General features: G+C 50.2%; 1 protein-coding gene across 9 annotated transcripts in view; it reads right to left on the bottom strand.

Moving 5' to 3' along the window:
• PRR5L (proline rich 5 like) overlaps positions 1-17,474 on the bottom strand; it is a 69,915-nt gene extending 52,441 nt beyond the window's left edge. For 2 of the 9 annotated variants that reach the window (XM_004755992.3, XM_004755999.3), the window contains exon 1: positions 17,224-17,458. The gene's annotated coding sequence lies outside the window, so the exon portion shown is untranslated. The other 7 variants (XM_004755996.3, XM_045066013.1, XM_013058009.2 and 4 more) reach the window with 7 other exon arrangements.
• Between the last annotated feature and the right edge of the window lie 1,959 nt (positions 17,475-19,433).

Raw genomic sequence — 19,433 nt, forward strand, 5'->3', positions numbered from 1 at the left:
CCTATTTTGGCTACTGCAGTTAATGCTGCTATAAATAGAGGAACGCACGTATCTCTCTGAATTAGTGTTTCTGGTTTTTTGTTTTGTTTTGTTTTGTTTTGTTGGTGTTTTTTTGTTTGTTTATTTTTGTTTTTTGGTAAATATCCAGTGGTGTGACTCCTGGATCATAGGGTGGCTCTATCTTCAAGCAATATATACTGACCATACATCATGCACCGGCCACTCACCCAGGTACTGGGGATGCAGTGGTGGCTCTGGACAACACGGTCACTGCCCAGTAGAGCTCACCACCAGTGGGCAGGGCTCCACGCCATGCTTCTTCCCTCTCCCTAGCTTCTGATCATTTTTACTGCTTCCCTTGCCCAGAATTCCCTTCCTTTTCTTCTCTCCTTATCTAGATCTAACTTATCCTGCAGGGCTGGGCTCAAGGATCCTGTCCCCTGAGCAGTTCCCAGGACTTGATGGCTTTTTGGTTAATGGTCATGGCTTTGGAATGAACCCGGGTTTGAGTCTTAACCAGGCCCCACCCCAGCTGCATGACCTGGGGCACATGGGGTCCAAGAGTCCAAGACTATGAGCAGTGCCACCCACGCAGGTCTGACGAGAGGAGACATGAGATTGTGTGATGCACCCAGCAGAATGGCACACCCAAAACTCATTTTCCTCAGCACCTCTGCTCCTGTCATTTTAGTCTCAGATTCTTTTTTTAATTTTAAGATTGTATTTATTTAAAGGAGAGAGAGCAAGAGCCCAGCAGGTGGAGTACCAGGCAGAGGGAGAAGCAGGCTCCCCGCAGAGCAAAGAGCCCGACGTGGGACTCGATCTGCCCCTCCACCTTCTTCTCAGGATGAACCCACAGTGACTTAACATTTTTCAGTATGTACCGCAGAAATCAAAATAGGCCTGCTCCCTTTCCAAGTCTCAACGACTACTCAAGTGCCACTGGAATTTGGAAAGATCTTTGCAAATCATCAGACGAGGCCAAGAAGAAATAAAACCATGGAGCCCCTTCAGAAGCCTTCCACAGGTTGGCGTTGGGATTTCATTTGCCCAGTAAAGGTCCCACTGTTGAAAGAGGATCCATTTTGCTGCCCTTCTTTAAACGCGCCTGCTAAGTGCAATACATTGGTGTAATTACAGGATATTAACTCCTTTTACGAGGACCTGAGACTTGAGGTGACCGAGCGGCCTCCCACTCAGGGCACTGCTACAGGGAAGTAGAAAGGTGAGCTGAATGGCCCGTCCTCGTGTTTTACTTCCTGGCTTCCTGCTGCAACAGCCACAAACCCAGGAAGCTGTGGGACAGGGAGGACTGTGGGGCCGGCTCCTGTCCCCTCCCGTGCTCAGTCGGCAGCCCTCAGGCCTCGCGCTCCAGGATGTGTACACATCCACCAAGTCACATGGGCGGGCAGCCCCATCCACCTGAGGCCCCTTTTAAATAAGAATAATTTTCAGCCCTAAGAATGATGAGCACAGCCCCCACACCCTGTCACCAGCTGCAGAGTGACACACAACAGGCAGCTGCCGCCAACTCCATTGTCACCTGTGGGATCTGCCCCCTGCAGACCCCGACTGGCTGAAGACTGTGGGAAGCTGCCTCTGTTTGCACCATTCCTGCTTCAGGAGAGAGTCAGGAGGCCTTCCCCAAGCATGGACAGGAGCAGCCTGAAGGGAAGAGCGGGTGCTGTGCCCCACCCACCGTATCCGCCCGCTGCCACTGCGCTGGCCCCTCAGGCAGACTGGTTCTGACCTAACCATGACAAATCAGAAAATGACAAGACAGAGCCCTGTGTACAGATGGCCAAAGTGAAGCCCAGAGGACCAGAGCAACTTGTCCAGTGTCTCTCAAGTAGGAGCTGGCACTGGCTAGAACTCAGGTTCCCCAGCTACAGATCTAGAAAGTTCCCCAGGCCCCACTTAGGCTGTTCCATAACCTCCTTAAAGAGGCACCAGCCCTTCCTCCGTATCCTCAAGCCTAAGCTCGCTGCCCAAGACACAGATGAAGGAAAGATAGGAACACACAAGGCACTGACGGCCTGCCTATCGCGGTGCCAAGCACTGTCACAGCAGGTGAAATTACCACCCTCACAGAACCCCACTTCAAGATCCGAGTAATCTGCCAGAAGTCACAAAGCCAGGTGACAGACTGCTGTCTGGTGTCCAGACTGACCTAACTCCATAGCCTGTCCCAATTTTGTCATGCTACCAAACTCAACCAAGAACCAGAAGCTATGACATCAGTCAAGAACACCTACTCATGAGATTTCATTTCCGTTTAAATCTCATGTGCCCGAGAGAGATAAATGGGCATAAGGAACTCTAGGACCACATCTGACAGGGGCAAGAGGAGCCGTGGGGAGAAGGGAAGAAAAGAGAAAGTGTTGACTGCCTTAGTTAGACACTCCATTCCTCCCCAGCTCTGTGACCTTTGTAAGTCACTTGACCTCTCTGAGCCTTGACATCCTTCTGCATGAAATGAGCACCCTAAGGGTGACTACCTCAGCATCGTAGGGGGATAAAATGAGCATGTATTTGTAAAACACTTAGAGAGGATGAGTAGTGGCAAACAGCTATGTAAGTGCTTGTTAAATAAATAAGATAACTTGTTATTCTACATCTCCAAGCAATGACAGCGGTGGAAATACAGCAACATTACCCTGTTTCTGGTAACCTTACTGACATCTGGAAAACACTCCGCTCAGGAGGATACAAGGCCTCCAAGCTGCCATCGTGGTCTCAGAGCTGAGGCCGTGCCCCCTCATGCCTCCGGCAACATACTTCTTTACTGAACCTTCACCTCCGTGTGGCCGTCCCTCAGTTTCAGAGCGTTTCCACACATCGCCACACTCGTAAATCTTACCCTAACCCTGCACGGCAGGTTGAGAAGGGATCCTGTCAGATCAGGAAACTGAGGCTACGTGATTTGACCACAGCTGGGAGGCAGTTAGGGTGGGGAACCAGATCTGACCCCAAGTCCTCTAACCTCAAGCCTGTCCTGCCAGAACATTCTTCTTTTTTCCCCGTATGTATGTTAAAATATTTTCATTATGCAATATACGTAAAAAGGAATTTATACACACACGCAAATATATGCATAGTAAACAATGATAAACTTCCACCTGCTTAAGAAAGAGGATGCTACCTTGGAAACCCCCCCGTGTTCTTATTTTTCAGATAACAGCACATCTACTTACTTATCATAAAAAAAAGTAAACATGCACATAAATCTATAACATACGAAGTGAAAAAGGCCTTACTCTGGACATGTAGTGTCGAGAAGCTCTCTGCCCAGAACTTGCCGAGACGACAGACATGTTCTAGATCTGTGCGGTCCAAGCTGTAGCTACTAGCCACGTGGCCAATGAGCACTTCTGATGTGGCCAATGTGGCTGAGGAAGCGAATTTTATTTTAATGTAATTTTTAACTCCATACACACATGTCTACACACTATCTGAATAAAAATGGGTCACCTGTTCTTTCCTCTTAAGACATCATGGCTATCTTCCCGTATCACCACATACTAACCTACTTCATTATTTTTAATGGTTCCTTTATTCCGTTTGGGGAGATACCACACTTGATGTAACCAATCCCCATTTTGGTGGCTTCCAGTTTTTCGTTCCTGCAAAGAATGAACATATCTAGCAGTTTCGGGGACCCCATGCCTCTAACACCCACTGCCGCTCTAGCCAGAAATAGCGCGGCCGAAAGGGAGCTGGGAAGTCTCATGGCTGTAGCTCCCAAGGATGAGTGGCCACGAGTGGCTTTGGAATCAGGCAAGCCCTGGCATCAAGGAACATTCTTTTTTTTTTTTTTTTTAAGATTTTATTTATTTATTTGACAAGCAGAGATGACAAGTAGGCAGAGAGGCAGGCAGAGAAAGAGGGGGAAGCAGGCTCCCTGCTGAGCAGAGAGCCCGATGTGGGGCTTGATCCCAGGACCCCAGGATCATGACCTGAACCGAAGGCAGAGGCTTTAACCCACTGAGCCACCCAGGCGCCCCAACGAAGAACATTCTGCTGCTCACTGATGGTGACAGGCAGGAAGCCTGGTGCCCCAGGGGGAGCTCTGAATATTACGTTCGATGACAAATGACGTGATTCCATTAAAGATCATGAGAGAATGAGCTCACCCTGGATTTGCCAGGTGGGCCACAAATGCCACCACTTGTATCCTTACAACACGCGGGCAAAAGACACCAGTAGCCACAGGCAGCAGCAGGAAAGGGAACGACGCAGATTCTCCCACAGCGCCCCCCGGAGGAAGCACAGCCCCGGGACCCCTTACTTCTGGACTTCGGACCTCCGGAATTACAACAGAACGCCTTGAGGCTGTTTTAAACCACCAAGGTTGTGGTAATTTCTTATTGCAGGCCCGAGAAATGAATGTATTCACAGTGTGGCCTGGGACCACCCTGACTGCAGTCTCGACATCCAGAAAAGGGGGAACAGGAAGAGTTACTTTGGAGACCTGTGGCGACATGGAGGAGGAGGAGGAGCTGTGAAGTAACCTGGCAGGGATCCAGGAACTATTAGGGGTGACAAGCAGGTGCAGTGAAGGTTCTGAGCATAGGTGCCAGAGCCGGGCTAGGTGCCATCACTTACTGTGTGACCTGGCAGGGGACTTAGGATTGGTATGAGGGGTGAAAGAGATGACTCAAGTAAGGCTTAGAATAGTCCTGGTATACAGCAAGTGCTTGATAAATGCCACCTATTCTTTTTATTTTTGTTACCCCTGCCACCACCACAGTGATAACCCGCTCAGGCTGTTGCAACCAAAGACCGCAGACAGCAGGACATAAACAACAGAAATGAATTTCCTCATAGTTCTGGAAGCCAGAAGCTCAAGATCCAGGTGTCGGCAGAGTTGGCTTCTGCTGAGGCACCCCCCTCCTTGGCGTACAGACGACCACCTTCCCTCTGTGTCCTCGCAGGGCCCTCCCTCTGCGTACGTCCATCTCTGCGTGTGTGTGTCCAAATTTCCTTTTAGTATATGCACACCAGTCGGGCTAGATTAGGGCTCACCTAAGAGGCTCACTTTAACTTTATCACCTCTTTATTTTTATTTTTTTAAGACTTTATTTATTGATTTATTTATTCATTTGACAGAGAGGTAGAGAGAGCCAGAGAGCACAGGCCAGCGGCGGAGTGGGGGTGGTAGAATGGCAGAGGGAGAGGGAGAAGCAGACTCCTCACTGAGCAGGGAGCCTGATGCAGGGATTCAATCCCAGGACCCTCAGATCATGACCTGAGCTGAAGGCAGACGCTTAACTGACTGAACCACCAGGCGCCCCTCATCACCTCTTTAAAAGCCCTACTTCCAGATACAGTCACATTCGAAGGGACCAGGAGCCAGGTTCTGAACATACAAAGCGGCAGCAGGGGCGTGGGGGGGATCACACAATTCAGCCACAACCACCACCAACACCATCAACATCATCATCACAAAAATTTCCTTGCCTAACGTGTCAGAGTTAAAGAAACCGGTGTTTTGGTGGCTGTTCTCCTGCGAAGGACCAGTTAACATTTAGAGGCATGTGCTTCTAAAAGGATATAAATGGTGAAGTGGTGGGTGCTTATGTTATCTGGAAAGCTGGGGTCCCGGACACATGAAGGGCTGTGGAGGTTCCCCTCACTGGCCTTGCTCCCCAGGCTCACTACACAGGGATTTCTTTGAAAACCTCCACACACGGGATCCAAGATAGGTTTCTTGGAGGGGAAACAAACACACAAACAAAAAACAAAAAACAAACCAAAAAAAAAATCCAGTGGTGTCTCACGTTCTCCTCCCAGAGGCCTCGGCAGGGGGGAGCGGGGCACAGGCCTGTAGGCCAGCCCAGAGGGCCGAGGAGGGCAGTGTACTTAGTAGAAAATGCAAATCAGTTCCACTCAGGCTCCAACGCTGCACTCTGAAAGGGGAAGTAGAACCATGGCCCAACTTAAAATAAAGAAGTGAGTGGCTTATAATGACTCTGAGGCTTCCAGGAAAAAGCCATTCTGAGGGTAAATAACAAAGAAGTCAAAGAAAACTGAGAAAACACAGCTGATGGGAAGGCCCAGAAAACAAGGAGAGGCCAGTTTCCAGGGAAACCGTTGAGAAGGCTGAATTTACACTCCCCCCTCAGGAGCTCCTGCAGTCAGGAGACCCCCGGCGCAGCTCCTTCGCTGGGACCTGAACACAGACAAGAAGGGCCAGTGTCCTTCAGCACCGTCAGGATTTGCCCAGTCGGCTCTGGTCGCCGCCAGAGTCATCTCGATGGTAACGTGGATGAGGAGAGTGATAGCTCCACTTACCGAGGGCCCGCTGTGAAACACACACTTGACATATTCTCTCAGTGGTTCCAACATGAACTTAGGGGGTCTCGGCCAAAACCTTTAACAGATGAGGACAGAAAGTTATAGAGTGTGTCACATCTTGGGGACGCGTGTATATTACACATGCGCTCATGTGTGCGGAGTCTAAATGAATTGCTTATTTTATACTGTATGTACCAGCCGAATGTTTGAAAGAATCCATGTGCTGTGACCATCCCCACCTTACAGAGAAGGAAATGGATGTGCTCAATGTTTACCTTGTCTAAGGTCATATAGCTTATGGCAAGAAACTCACCACCCAGAGCCCTTGATACCCATGTCACTTTGTTGCTCCCATGCCTTCGAAGCATCCCACAGCTCTCAGAATAAATCCCTAAACCCCATCCTCATAACCTCACCTCCTGCCACTCTGCACCCCAGCTCATTGGTCTTCTTTCATTTCCTCCAACACGACCTGTTCTTCCCTGCCTCAGGACCTTTGCATATGCAATGCCCTATGTGAAATACTGCCCATCCACTTCTCCAGGCTCAAACCCACAGACCCTTTATCACCTGTCTTTTATTTGCTGAGAGAGCTTTCTTTCCCCTCACTCTTGCTTAGGTCACATGACCCCAGAGAATACCCTCCTCACCCCCTTTGTTGTCCTGTCACCCAGTAAAGGACTACAGAATTAGTTATTATTTTTGTGAGGTCCATAAAATCAAGGACTCTGTCTATCCTGTTCCCAGGCACTTGGTACAGTGGAGGAATTCTGCAGACACTTGAAGAATGAGCAAATAAACCAGCCACCATAAGAGGCACTACTACTGGGAGACTCAGGAACTGTACGTCCCTGTCAGCTGAGAATACCAGCACCCAGAATTACACAAGGCTTTACCATATGAAATATCCCGGGATTGAAATATAAGAAATCTGGGCTTGAATCCAACCTCTGCAATTGATTATCTGGGTGACCTGAGTAAATGACTCAAGTTTCCTCATCTTCACGGGCGTCTGGGTGGCTCAGTCAGTTAAGCATCTGCCTTCAGCTCAGGTCATGATCCTGAGGTCCTGGAATTGAGCCCTGCATGGGGCTCCCAGCGGGGTGCCAGCTTCTCCCTCTCCCTCTGGTGCTCCCCCTCATTGTGCTCTCTATTAAATAAATAAATAAAATCTTAAAAAAAAAAAAAAAACAAAGCTTCCTCATCTTCAAAAGAGTGGTGTGCCCATCTCCATGAGATAACCTAGATCTCATGTGGCCAATCCAAGGCCCCTCCCTTATACTCATGGCTAGTGTTAATATTTTCATAACACACTGTGTTCACAAAACCCTCGCAGGTTCCAGGAGATGACCTATTACTCGGATATGGAGTAACAGGCACTGCCACACACTGCTGGAAGGAGAGCAATGTGGGGCAGCTGCTAGGAATGGAAATCTGGCAAGATCTACCATAAGGACAAAGGCTATGCTCTCTGACCTAGCAATTCTACTTCCAGAAATTTTACTCTAGGCATGTCAAGGGACTTACATAACCAGGGTTTTTACCACTGCCTTCTTTACAACTGTGGCAGATGGGAAATAACCAAGATGCCCAGCAACAGAAACCTGGCTATGGAAACCTGGGTGTCCCCCATGCTAGAATGGGAAAACTATGGGCTGACTGGCGTGCCCTCCCGTCCAAATGAAAGTGTGCTAAACACAGAATCGTGTGTATATTATGCTGCCATCTAAGTAAAAGAAGATGAAAAGAGCATTTATATATTTCATTGCGCTGCATAAAGTATCTCTGGAAAGACAAGCCAGAAATTCAGAACACCTGTTTCCCCCAAGGAAAAGAGCTGAGTGACAGGGACCCAGGGAAGACTTTTCTCTGCAAACCTGTTTGCACCTTTGAATTTTGAAACACGAATATGTACGACATATTCAAATAAATAAGTAAAACAACAGTGATGCTTCCCACCCCACTCACAAAAGACAAAACACAAAGGTTATTAATTTGTTCAAAGTCACTCAGACGCTTGGAAGAAGTACAGATTTGAACTTGCCTTCTGATCCCAAATAAGCGATCAGTTATAGTTCATTCATTCAACACAAATTTATTTCTTCACTTATTCTACAAGAGGAGTTGCCTTGTACAGGGACACACAGGTCAGAAAAACAAACCCTAGGGGAAGAAAAGAAAATGAAAGGAAGACCAATTTCTTTCCCTTTTTTGCCCCACGTGTCCCAAACTGGCCACACTTTGTAGAACATCACAGACAGCGGGCAGGACCTGTCCCGGCTAAAGAAGGCAGTCCCTCCTCAATCCAGTACGGCTTTTGCCACTTCAGGACACAAGCTCAATTTTGCCAGATCTGAATTTTCCAACAGATGCCAAAAATCCAGGTTTTTAAAAAATGCAAAATCATGTGGCTCGGCAACAAATTCATCAAGCCCACTCGCACTTTAGGGTCCTAACGTAGAGGTTTGGGACCTTTATTTTATCCCATCACAGCTCTGACCACCAGCCCTCTCACACCTTCCCTAGGGGCCTCTCTAAGGTGTGACGTAAGCCCCCACAAACCAGCCACTGTGGGCTTGGGCAAGTCACTTCCCTTCCTGAGGTCTGCTGGCTTACCAGTTGATGAAGAGCTCGGCCTCGCTGGTGGCCACCAGCCCCTCGGCATTGCCAGCTCTCCATTCAGCCCCTACCCTGACTGACTGCCCTACAGAACCGAGCACCTCTGAGAGACAAGGCAGCGTGACCATGACCCTGGCCATGACAGGGCATAAACCTAAAACCAGCCCCCACCTAGCCACCACCCCATCTAAGTCCTACCCACTCACCACGAGCTCTCCTTCGTATTACAGACACACTCTTGCAACAGGGTGAGCCAAGAGCACATGGGGCATGGTGAGAAGAAACCTACAGTAATAACCAGGACCTACTGAGCCAACCCAGGAAACTAGATCTGACCCCCACACACCCCACCTCAGCCCACCAGACAGGAACCAAGTCAGAAGTGGGTGTTCAAGAGCACAGAGACCATTCTGTGAATCCTCTACCATGACTTAACTTTACTCCATCACCAAAGAGAATATACTAGCTTTCATCAGGGCCCAGCCAGGACGGTCAGGACGGTGCCACGCCTGCTTCTATCTAGCATCTCAGGTCATCTCCACTTGAAACTAACAAGGCAGGTTTAATCTTCCCATGTCCCCGATGAAGAAACTGACGCACAGGGATTAACCTGCCCAAAGTCAGAAGATGAGTAAGATCCTACCTGATTCCACAGCCTGAGCTCCTAACCGCTGGGGTTTAAGCAACACTCCCATCTGCCACACGCAGAGGTGAGAGGTGACCACCACCCGGGGCTTCCCTTCATGCTCGCCATCAACAGCTTCTTGCCTGGCACACTCTGCCTCTCGCAGGAAGGAGGCACCGTTTTCTCAGGGCCCTAACCAGCTTGTGAGGTCATTGTGCTTGTTTACTTGTTCACTGACAAGCCCCGATGGCATGTAAGTTCCTCAAAGCCTGAGACCTGGCCTGTCCCGTCCCCTGCCGTGCCCTGCTGCGAGCACAGTGCTGGGCACATACAAGGTAAACATCTCTGAATGATGGAATGACGCGTGGACGTCCAGGCCACCCAGCAGAGCAGCCTTCCCGCTGCTGAGGGACCAGAAAAATTCTCTCCCTGGATGACCGAACTGGGGTCCGCCTAAGGATGACTGTCCACAGGAACATGGACCGTGGCTGCGTGGGCCAGGAAGCCTGGGTCTGATTACCCATGCATGGAGCCTACAGATGGGGCCCAGGAGAGGTGCCTGGGTGCAGAGTCCTGCCTTTGTTTTTTGTTTTTTTTGTTTTTTTTTTTTTAAGATTTTTATTTATTTATTTGACAGACAGAGATCACAAGTAGGCAGAGAGGCAGGCAGAGGGAGAGGAGGAAGCAGGCTCCCCGCTGAGCAGAAAGCCCGATGTGGGGCTTGATCCCAGGACTCTGGGATCATGACCCGAGCTGAAGGCAGAGGCTTTAACCTACTGAGCCACCCTTTGGTTTTGATTAAGGACCAAACTTCTTCGCAACTCTTGGGAAACAAAAGCCAGCCTAGGGACAGACTCTCCCACCAACAAGAAACCATGAAGAGTCAAGTTGGGACTATGGAAAAGGCCCCACTGGTAGAATGAGACAGCTTTCTCAGTGCTCTGCTGGAAACCGACGCAGACAGAAGAGTCCCAGACAGAAGAGTCCCGAGAAGGTAAGTTTCGGCAACAGTAAAAATATTGGCGCAACAGGATGCAAGCTCCAGCGCTTATCTCCGTCTCGCCGAGCCTTCCCAGTGCCCAGAGGACTCAAAGCGCTGACGACTTGGGCCGGGCTAGCAGTCATGACATCATCGCCCTCACCATCGCCCGCAAACTACTGTATAATCACCAGAAAAAAAAAATCCCCTCCTTCGGTACAAGTCCAGCCACACTGTGGGGAATAACCACACATCTTATTTACTCATCTGAGAGCCCCACGGTAAGGATGGAGTTTCTTGGAGTGCAAATTGTGAGGGTGTGGCCGGTCAATGCCTTCCAAAGCGATGCTGCAGAGCCCACCAGACAACACACCGGAACGTCTAGACAGAAGCCGTCGCTGAGGCTGACCATTACCTGGGCAATTACACTTCCGACACGTACCATCTAAAACCCTGGTGGGTGACCCAGCGCTCCAAAGCTACTGTCTGGCTGACAACAAGAATTTTCAGGGTGGGGAAATGTGCTCCCGGTTAAGCTGTGCGATTTGCTAAAAATGAGCTTCACCCTCCCACTGCAAGAACAGAGTGACATGCGGGCGCCGGGGTGGCTCAGTCAGTTAAGCCTCTTCCTTCGGCTCAGGTCATGATCCCAGGGTCCTGGAATCAAGCCCTGCATCAGGCTTCTTGCTCAGCGGGGAGCCTGCTTCTCCCTCTCCCATTCTCCTTGCTTGTGTTCCCTCTAGCTCTGTTCCTCTCTGTCAAATAAATACAAAAAATCTTAAAAAAAAAAAAAAAAAAAGAGCAGGGTGACTTTTTTTTTTTTTCCCATGAGAAAACGGGATCAAGGGAAAGGAAACTTCTGGGTCCCATAGCCAAAGACAGAGAGCACTGAATAGAGACTCAGAAAACTAAAGAGGCTGCCGGGATCTGATCACTTCACAGAGGTCACGGGGCCACTTCAAGTTCATTCAACAACCAAACATTAGGAGGTCCAGCGTGTGCCAGGATCTGAGAAGAGAAAGCACAGAGGGAAGGAAGAACAAAGTACCTGCTTCCCTGGGGCTCAGGGGCTCGCCAAAAACACTCCCCAGGTCACAGGATGAATGCAAATTGACAACCCTACTTGGAAGATGGGCAGTGGAGACAAGATTGAGGCAGAAAGGTGAATCACCTTTTCTAGTTACAAGGCAAAGCTATTAAGGGATGTGTGGACGACTCAGTCGGATCGGCTCGGGTCATGATCCCAGGACCCCTGGATCAAGTCCCTGATGGGGCTCCTTGCTCAGTGGGGAGACTACTTCTTCCTCTGCCTGCGGCTCCCTGACAAATAAATGTGCTCTTTCTATGACAAATAAATACAAAATCTTTAAAAAAGACAAAAAAAAAGGCAAAGCTATTAAGAGGTCAAGTGAAAAACACGGGTTCTCCATTTCTCACCAGTTACTCCAAAAAACATGGATGCTGGAGCCTAGAAAGGAAATGTGAGGAAGGAAACACAAGCTTTCATGAGCCTTTCAGAAGCTTGAGTATCTTTTTTCAGTTGTGATAGGCAAGGACAGAATTTTAAAAAAATCACAGGTCAGGGGCGCCTGGGTGGCTCAGTGGGTTAAAGCCTCTGCCTTTGGCTCAGGTCATGATCTCAGGGTCCTGGGATAGAGCCCTGCATCAGGCTCTCTGCTCAGCAGGGAGCCTGCTTCCTCCTCTCTCTGCCTGCTTCTCTGCCTACTTGTGATCTCTGTCTGTCAAATAAATAAATAAATAATCTTTAAGAAAAAAAAAGTTTAAAAAAAAATCACAGGTCGACAACTATTTCATGAGCACCTACTACGCTGAACACAAACATGAGCCAGATGTAATCCTACCAGCAACGAAGACACTAGAAGAGAGAACAAGAATTCGATTGTGATTAAAGACAAAGACAAGGAGGCCTAAAGCCCGGACGGCAAACTTGATGGCAAACTTGATTCTTATCAGGGCCGTGGCAGGGAACACCACCTCGCCAGAGAACCCAGCCTTTTTGTTGTTGTTGCTTTTTCTTTAAAGCTGGAAACCTCAAGTTTAAATATCAAGTCTCCTAATTTTCATATTTTAAACCGCAGTGGACCAGTCCCATTACTTTGTAGGTAGGGAAACTGAGGCCCAGAGCAACTGAGCAACTTGATCACGGTCCAACAGCTGGCCCACAGCAGAGTCGAGATCAGATTCCAGATCTCAACTCCTTGTCCCGTGTTGTCTCCAAGATGCCAGTTAGGACCAACGCAGGGGGCTCTTACAACAACTCCTCTCTCTGCAAAGTTGATACCGACACCTTTCCGCGTGTCTTGAAAGTAATCGATTGTCCTATTGGTCAAGGTCAAGAATGTTTTAAAACTTTTCTCAGAACACAGCAAAGGAATGCTTTGTTTACCCACCAATTTTGCCTCCAGAGACGTTATGGTGAAAGGGGTCACACAGCTTCGTGGTGGGGGACTTAGGCAGCTGGTACCCTGCAGCAGAATTCCCCGAACTGACGGCTGGAGTTGACATACCGCAAAGACGTCTGGGGAATGACGGTGAGCCAGTTCCAAAGGAGTATGTGGAATTAGATGGCAAGCGTTAATGGGTTTCCACAGAGGATTTACGCAGCTGAGGTCACGAGCAGGTTGTAACAGGGGCAGAGGCAGCTCAGTTCAGCACAATATGCACATCACAGCCCTGGCTGGATCCCTGCCCCCGGTCCTTGGGAAGAAGACAAAAACAAATGCTTCTTCGAGGTATCTTCCCAGGCTCAGTTCAAGGGGACATATACTCTGGTTCCTCAACGAGGAAGCCCAAAGTGGCCCCTTAATCCTAGTCTCTGCTAAAAACCTAAAAACCTAACTGCTGTCACAGATGCCTTCAACCAAACACAAAACCCAGCCCGGGTCAAAAAGAACCAGCCAAGCCAGAGCAAGTTCTGTAACAGGTAAAGAGGAGCGAGAAAATGGTAAATGCTGCTGGCAACCTGCTGTGGCAAAACCAGGACACTGGTGAACGCACTGGAAAAATCATATACTTGCACCCCAAAATTGAGGAGGAGGAAAGAGAATGAAAGCCTAGAGACATAAATACATGCCTTCGGGTAACATACGATTATACACAAAATAAACCGTACAAACACGTATGATGGGTTCTTTGGGCAGTGGCAGGGGTAACTGTTGATCATATTTTCCCACGGGGCATGGGCGAAAGAAGGAGAGATCTTCTGGTGAGTTCTACCACTCTCTGAAACCCTCTGGGCAGAGGTCATCCGTGAGCATACCAGGGTCCCAAAGAGGACCAAGGCAGGTGAGGCACGGTCTCTTAGGGCCATGCCCTTCGTGGTTATACCCTTGATGCCTCACTTGCTTGACCCTAGTCCCAGACCCGAGCGCACACACCACCCCCTTGGATAAAGAGCACTCCAGTTTCTGATTCAAAGCCCAAGCACAGAGTAAAGGTGGCAGATTTTCATTATTGGCCCATCCTTTTACTACGGAGATAAAGGAGCTAGTCACACTCCATCCAACCAGCCTCCATCCATACTCTGTCCATACTCTGTCCATCCCCTATACTCCAGAGTTTCACATAGGTGCCCCTAAATTTCCGACAAGGAGCTCAGTTCACCAGCTTGCTTTCCAGAGGTTGACAGAGCCAGATGTACCTGGCTAGGAGCTTCTGCTTTTCAATGAAGCCAGTATATAATAACACCATTTCTTATCCTCCTAGAGAAATGTAATATGTTTAAAAGGTGGGGAGGAAGAGAATGCCCTCTACACATTTAAGAACATAAGAAAGCCTCCAAAACCCCAGAATATGTTAGAACTAGAACTATCGTGGATTAAAAAAAAAAAAAAAAAGCTTAAATTTAATAGACCGTTTAAATTCCTAGTTGATGGTAATTAGAGAGCAAGCAACATTTCTTTAAACGCTGCTAGACAGAACTTAATCCAATTTAGGTAATCACTAACCTTTGCAGATTTTTTTTTTTTTTTTGCCCTCCCTCTCTCTCCTCTAAATGAAATCCAAGGATTGATCTACAAAGGCCATAAACTGGCAAAACATAAGAAAAGAATATTTAAAGACAGAGACTAGGTGACTATTACCACAAAAGGCCAAGTCCAATTAAAATGGAAACAGGTCTCATGAGCTCCCTAAATTATATTGCCTATAAACTGGGGATTCTAACCAGGCATCATCACAACTGAAGGTATTCTGAGGGAGGTGGGGGTCCTTCCTTCCCTGCTGTCCCCCTCTGGGTACCTCCCAGGGCAGGCTAGTTGCCAGGTCTTGCTTTATGGGGTGAGAGCCATCCCCTGCCAGACCAAGGCTAGTAATCCTCTATAAAGTACCTGCAGGGACTGTCTCCTCCCATGGAGTAAAGACTCAGAACTACCCAACTGGTCCCTTCAGGTCCCCCACTGCTCACCCACCTCCTACCGCCTCATTTCTAGAGCTCCCACACTGCTCAGGTACCCACTTCTGCTCCAGAAACATCCATGTGAACCACCAGGACTTTCTTGATTACTTGGCACCTTGGGTTCTTCACGGAAGGCTCCCACTAGAGGCCTGGAGTAACTGATCCAAACCCCTTCCTCGGCTCCACTCCTGTGTGTGTGACTTGGAACAAACCACTTCAATGGTTTGTCCAAAGCCTCTGTGGGCTCCTCATTATAGTGGTGGGGATATAACGGTACCTACCTCATTGCTGTTTCCCTGCAGATTTTGTTCCATTATCAATGTCAATCAGAGCCAAGTTTAAGACATAGTAAAGCTCAAGGAGTGTTTGCCCCCCTCTTCCTCCTTTTCTAAATAAAGGCCTATTTTTATAATGTTCAAATAACAATCATTATTGAAATCTCGCCCCCCCAAAATAAATATCCATGAGCCTCTGCATCTGAAAGAAATGAGGTCTCCTCCTTAAGAAACAAGGTAGTCTAAACTAAGCCTTGGAGCAGTAAGACAGTTGGACCAGCTCATTTCTAAGGTTGTTTTTTTTTTTTACACTATTGATGGTTCAGGCTGTTAGAAGCATCGGTAAGATACAGAAAGGACAGTGGTTGGTGTTGTAGAAACCAAAGACAATTTTGTGGACCACTCAAGCATTGTTCCCTTTATCTGCTATAGAATAGGCTCTGGAATGCACCCTCGGTGGGTTAAAAAGGGCTCAGCCCTGCGGCCAGGTTCCACAGAGAGGACAGCCCACCGCACCTTTCTCGATAGTACCGGGAACCTCAACAGAGGCTTACATTGAAACCGTTTCTAAATTAGCCTCTGCAAGCCCCATTTCCCCTCCTGACCCACTTGCTGCTTCAGGATGTCAAGAACAGCGCCTTCCAGCAGAGAGCAATTTACCAGAGCTCAGCCCCGGGGACTTTGTGCACCGCGTAGACCAATGAAATGTCAGGACAGCAACACACGGTGGTCAGGGTCACCAAAGGGAACTCCAAAAGAAGCAGTGTTCGAGGCTTGATCAACGAGCAGCCTTTGGAGGGGCAGTAAGGGCTGTTAGCGCCCTTGACCGCTTTGGTCCTTTGCGTGGGCCATTTTGCACGGATCCCGGGGACAACAGGTTCCAGAACCCCGCCCCGGCAGGGATACCCGAGGACCCGCCCAGAGCGTTGAACGTGCGGGTCTCGGGAGCAGACGTGCCTCTGAGCGGCCGCGCGTGAGCCTTGCGTCCTGTGGGGCGCATCGCAGTAATTGAAACCTTACACACCGCAGGACTGCAGCGCCGTCTATAAATACTCCCCGCCTTACTGCTGACAAACAAAACGCGGGCTCCCGGCCCCGCGGAGGAAGAGGCGGCGGCATGTGACCGAGGGCAGGGGCAGGGTCAGAACCCTGTTGTCTACCAGGGAGGCACCCCAGGGCCGATTGCTGAGGCACAGTTTGCAAGCATACCGCCTGATGTGACCCGGGGCGCCCGCCCTCAGGAACAGGGGCCGAGGGCCGGGAAGGGAGGGTCGCAGCCGCGAGAGTGGCGGGGCGCGGGGTGGGGGGATCCGGAGAGCCCCCTGTGCGCGGAGGGCCCCGGGCGTGCGCACAGCAGGCGCGCAGACGAACGCCTCGCCAAATGGAGGGCGGGCGGGAAAGCCGCAGCTGAACCCGGGTGCCGCCGGCGCCGAATAGCCGCCCGCCCCGGCCGGGTGTCTCGAGGGCTGCGCCCCGGCCCGCCCCAGGCGGCGGAGCCCAGCGGAGCGCGGGACAAAGCGGCTGGCCTCCCTGCCCTCCCTCCCACGCCTGTCTCTGCAAATAGGGGGACGGCAGGAAAAGATGGGCAGTCTCGGGGCGCCCGATCGCCCGCGCTCCAGCCGCGGCAGCTCTTACAGATTTGCCGCCTCGGGCCCAGGGAGAACGACGGAAGCAAACAAGCAAACTTTCTTCTTTAGTCTCCTGGCACAGCCTGGGTCCCGCGGTCGGCTGCATCCCCCCATCCCGCGCTAAGCAGCACGGCTTTCTCCCCAGCCCCAACCCGGGGGGCGCCAGTCCGCTCGCCTCCGTCCTCCTGCTGCGTGCGATCCGAGGATCCTGCACCGTGCTGGGGTCCCCATCCGGTTGCCCCCAAATGTGACGCTTTCCCTAAGCCCCCGCCCCGGCTCGTGCCCCGCCAGTCCGTGCCTGGAGTGCACGGTGATTTCGTGCTCAATCCCGTGCGGTCGCCGGGCGTACAACTCCAGCCCCTCCCCGGGACTTCCCCACTCACCCCCTTGGGGTCCCGGGGCTGAGTCACCTCGAGTTGCGCACACCCGCAGCTCGCCTCCGCCCGAGACGGCGCGCCTAGGACAAAGTTTCCGGTCTTCCCGAGAAAGTTTTCTCACCGGCGAGCAACGAGGATCTGGATCGCTCTCCTGCAGCGCGCTGCCCAGCTCTCCCTCCTCCCTCCCCGCGCAGCGCCGGCCTCTGCGGGGTCTAGTCCAGCCTCCCGACCGCCAGCGCGGGTCCACGAACGCCGCGGCCGCGGAGCTCCCCGAGCCGGGCTGGTGACACGTTTCCCTCCTCTCCTCTCAAGGCCGCCTCCTCCCCCTCCTTCTCCTCCTCCTCCTCCTCCCACTTTTCCTGTCTGGTGCTCATCGCTTTAGTTTCTCTCCCGCGGCCCCCACCCCACCCCACCCCACCTCAACCCCTCCTCCTCCTCCTCCTCCCCTGCAGCGACTCTCACTCGGCTGGGGAGGGGAGAGGGGGAGGGGGCGCCTGCACTTTCATCCAGATCAACAATTTCAGGAAATCCAACTCTTAACTTGAAAAGCCTGGGAGGATGCAACAGGTCGAGAGAGCTCACACAAGAGGAGGTCCCCCTCTAACCTCCACCGAGGGATCTCCACCACGTCCCCCTACCAAGGGAAACTGTACCAAGAAGCCATGGGACTGTTTCTGAGGCTCACCAGAGTCCCCGAGAGCCTGGGACTTTCGCCCTTGTTTCAAGGAACAGTCCCCAGGCCGTTTCCAGGAACAGTTGTTTCAAGCGCATTAATGAAAATACAATTCCAGTGAAGTCTCTCCTTCAGATTCGCAAAACATTTTTCAAGCTCCCAAATTCTCTTTCCAGCTGAAGGTTTAGTGAATTGGAGGGCCCCTCAGAGTTTGAAACAACAGAAAACCCCCAATCTCAAAATTAAAAACAACGTAAAATTATTTTTTTTTTTGCAGGTGGTTAAGAATTTGAGGCAGCTGTTTTCAGGACTCACTGGCTTGTATAATTTCACCCTATGGTTGAGCAGGAAATACTTTTAAAATGCTGCCCGCTCAGACATCACACTTAGGCTTTGAAACCACAGTGACATTTGCTGAAGAAAAGATGTGTCTTTTTATGTCAAAACTGAGGGGGGAAATGTTTATTTTGATCACCGTGACCTTACAAGACCTATGTAAGCAAGGATTGCTGTTCAGGGTATGCCCAAGGGAGGGGGGGCTTAAGGGGGGGGGTTGATGAAGCTCCCCCAGCCCCGCTTGTCCAATGATATTAACCAATTCTCAGTACAAACCCCAGGGTACTGAAAAGACTTTAAATCTCATCCCAGAAATCACACTCATGGAGAAGCTCCAGATTCCAGGCACGTGCCTGGGAAAGGAAAACATGAGGGCCAGGGACTTGAGGGATGTCCTCGAGGCATCTATGGGGAGGTCTGAAGAGCCAAAGCCTAGAGCCAGAGGCCAAAGTTTGAATCCCACTTCCTCCTTTTACTAGCTGCCAGATATTAGCCAAGTTAGTTAGCTCTGCTATGCCTCTGTTGACTCCTGTGAAAATGGGGATAAAAGTAGGAGTGACCTCAGGGGCACTAGGAGAATGTAATGAATTCAAATAAAGAAAGCGCTTAGGATCTCTGTCAGATTTCAACAGAAACTAAGCCATTATTACTACTATTATCATCTCGAAGTTCAGGACAGTAAAAAAGGAGCCATTTCTGCAGAGCTGCGGGAAGCTAGGAAAGCCTGGGCACACTCATTCGAACCCCTTCATCTAGGGAGGCCCACCCTATTTTGTTTCAAGTTGTAGCTCCTTCCTCCCTCCCAGTCCCCCTCTCTAGACTCTACTTTTCCTTTTGTCCATTGCATTGATCACCTTGCGGCGTATCATAGAATTTACATTTTTTTGGAAAATGTATCTCCCACCACCTCCTACTTCCAGGGCCAAGACATCAACTCTACAGGAACATGGGTTTGTTCTGTTCACTGATACCGTTCAAGATCCTAGAACAGTACCTGACACACAGTTTACACCTAGTAAATATCTTTCCCCGAGCCCGCCCCCACCCCCACCCCGGCTCGTGCCCCGCCAGTCCATGCCCGGAGTGCATGGTGATTTCCTGCTCAGTCCCATGCAGTCGCTGAGAATGGATTCATTCAGCAAATTGAAACTGTGCTGGTGAGATGGGTTGGGCATTGTGCAATAAGAAAACAAAAACTTAAGGGGTG

The sequence above is a fragment of the Mustela putorius genome, unplaced genomic scaffold, assembly GCF_011764305.1.
Source record: "Mustela putorius furo isolate JIRA1106 unplaced genomic scaffold, ASM1176430v1.1 tig00003859_pilon_pilon_pilon, whole genome shotgun sequence".
NCBI lineage: Eukaryota > Metazoa > Chordata > Mammalia > Carnivora > Mustelidae > Mustela > Mustela putorius.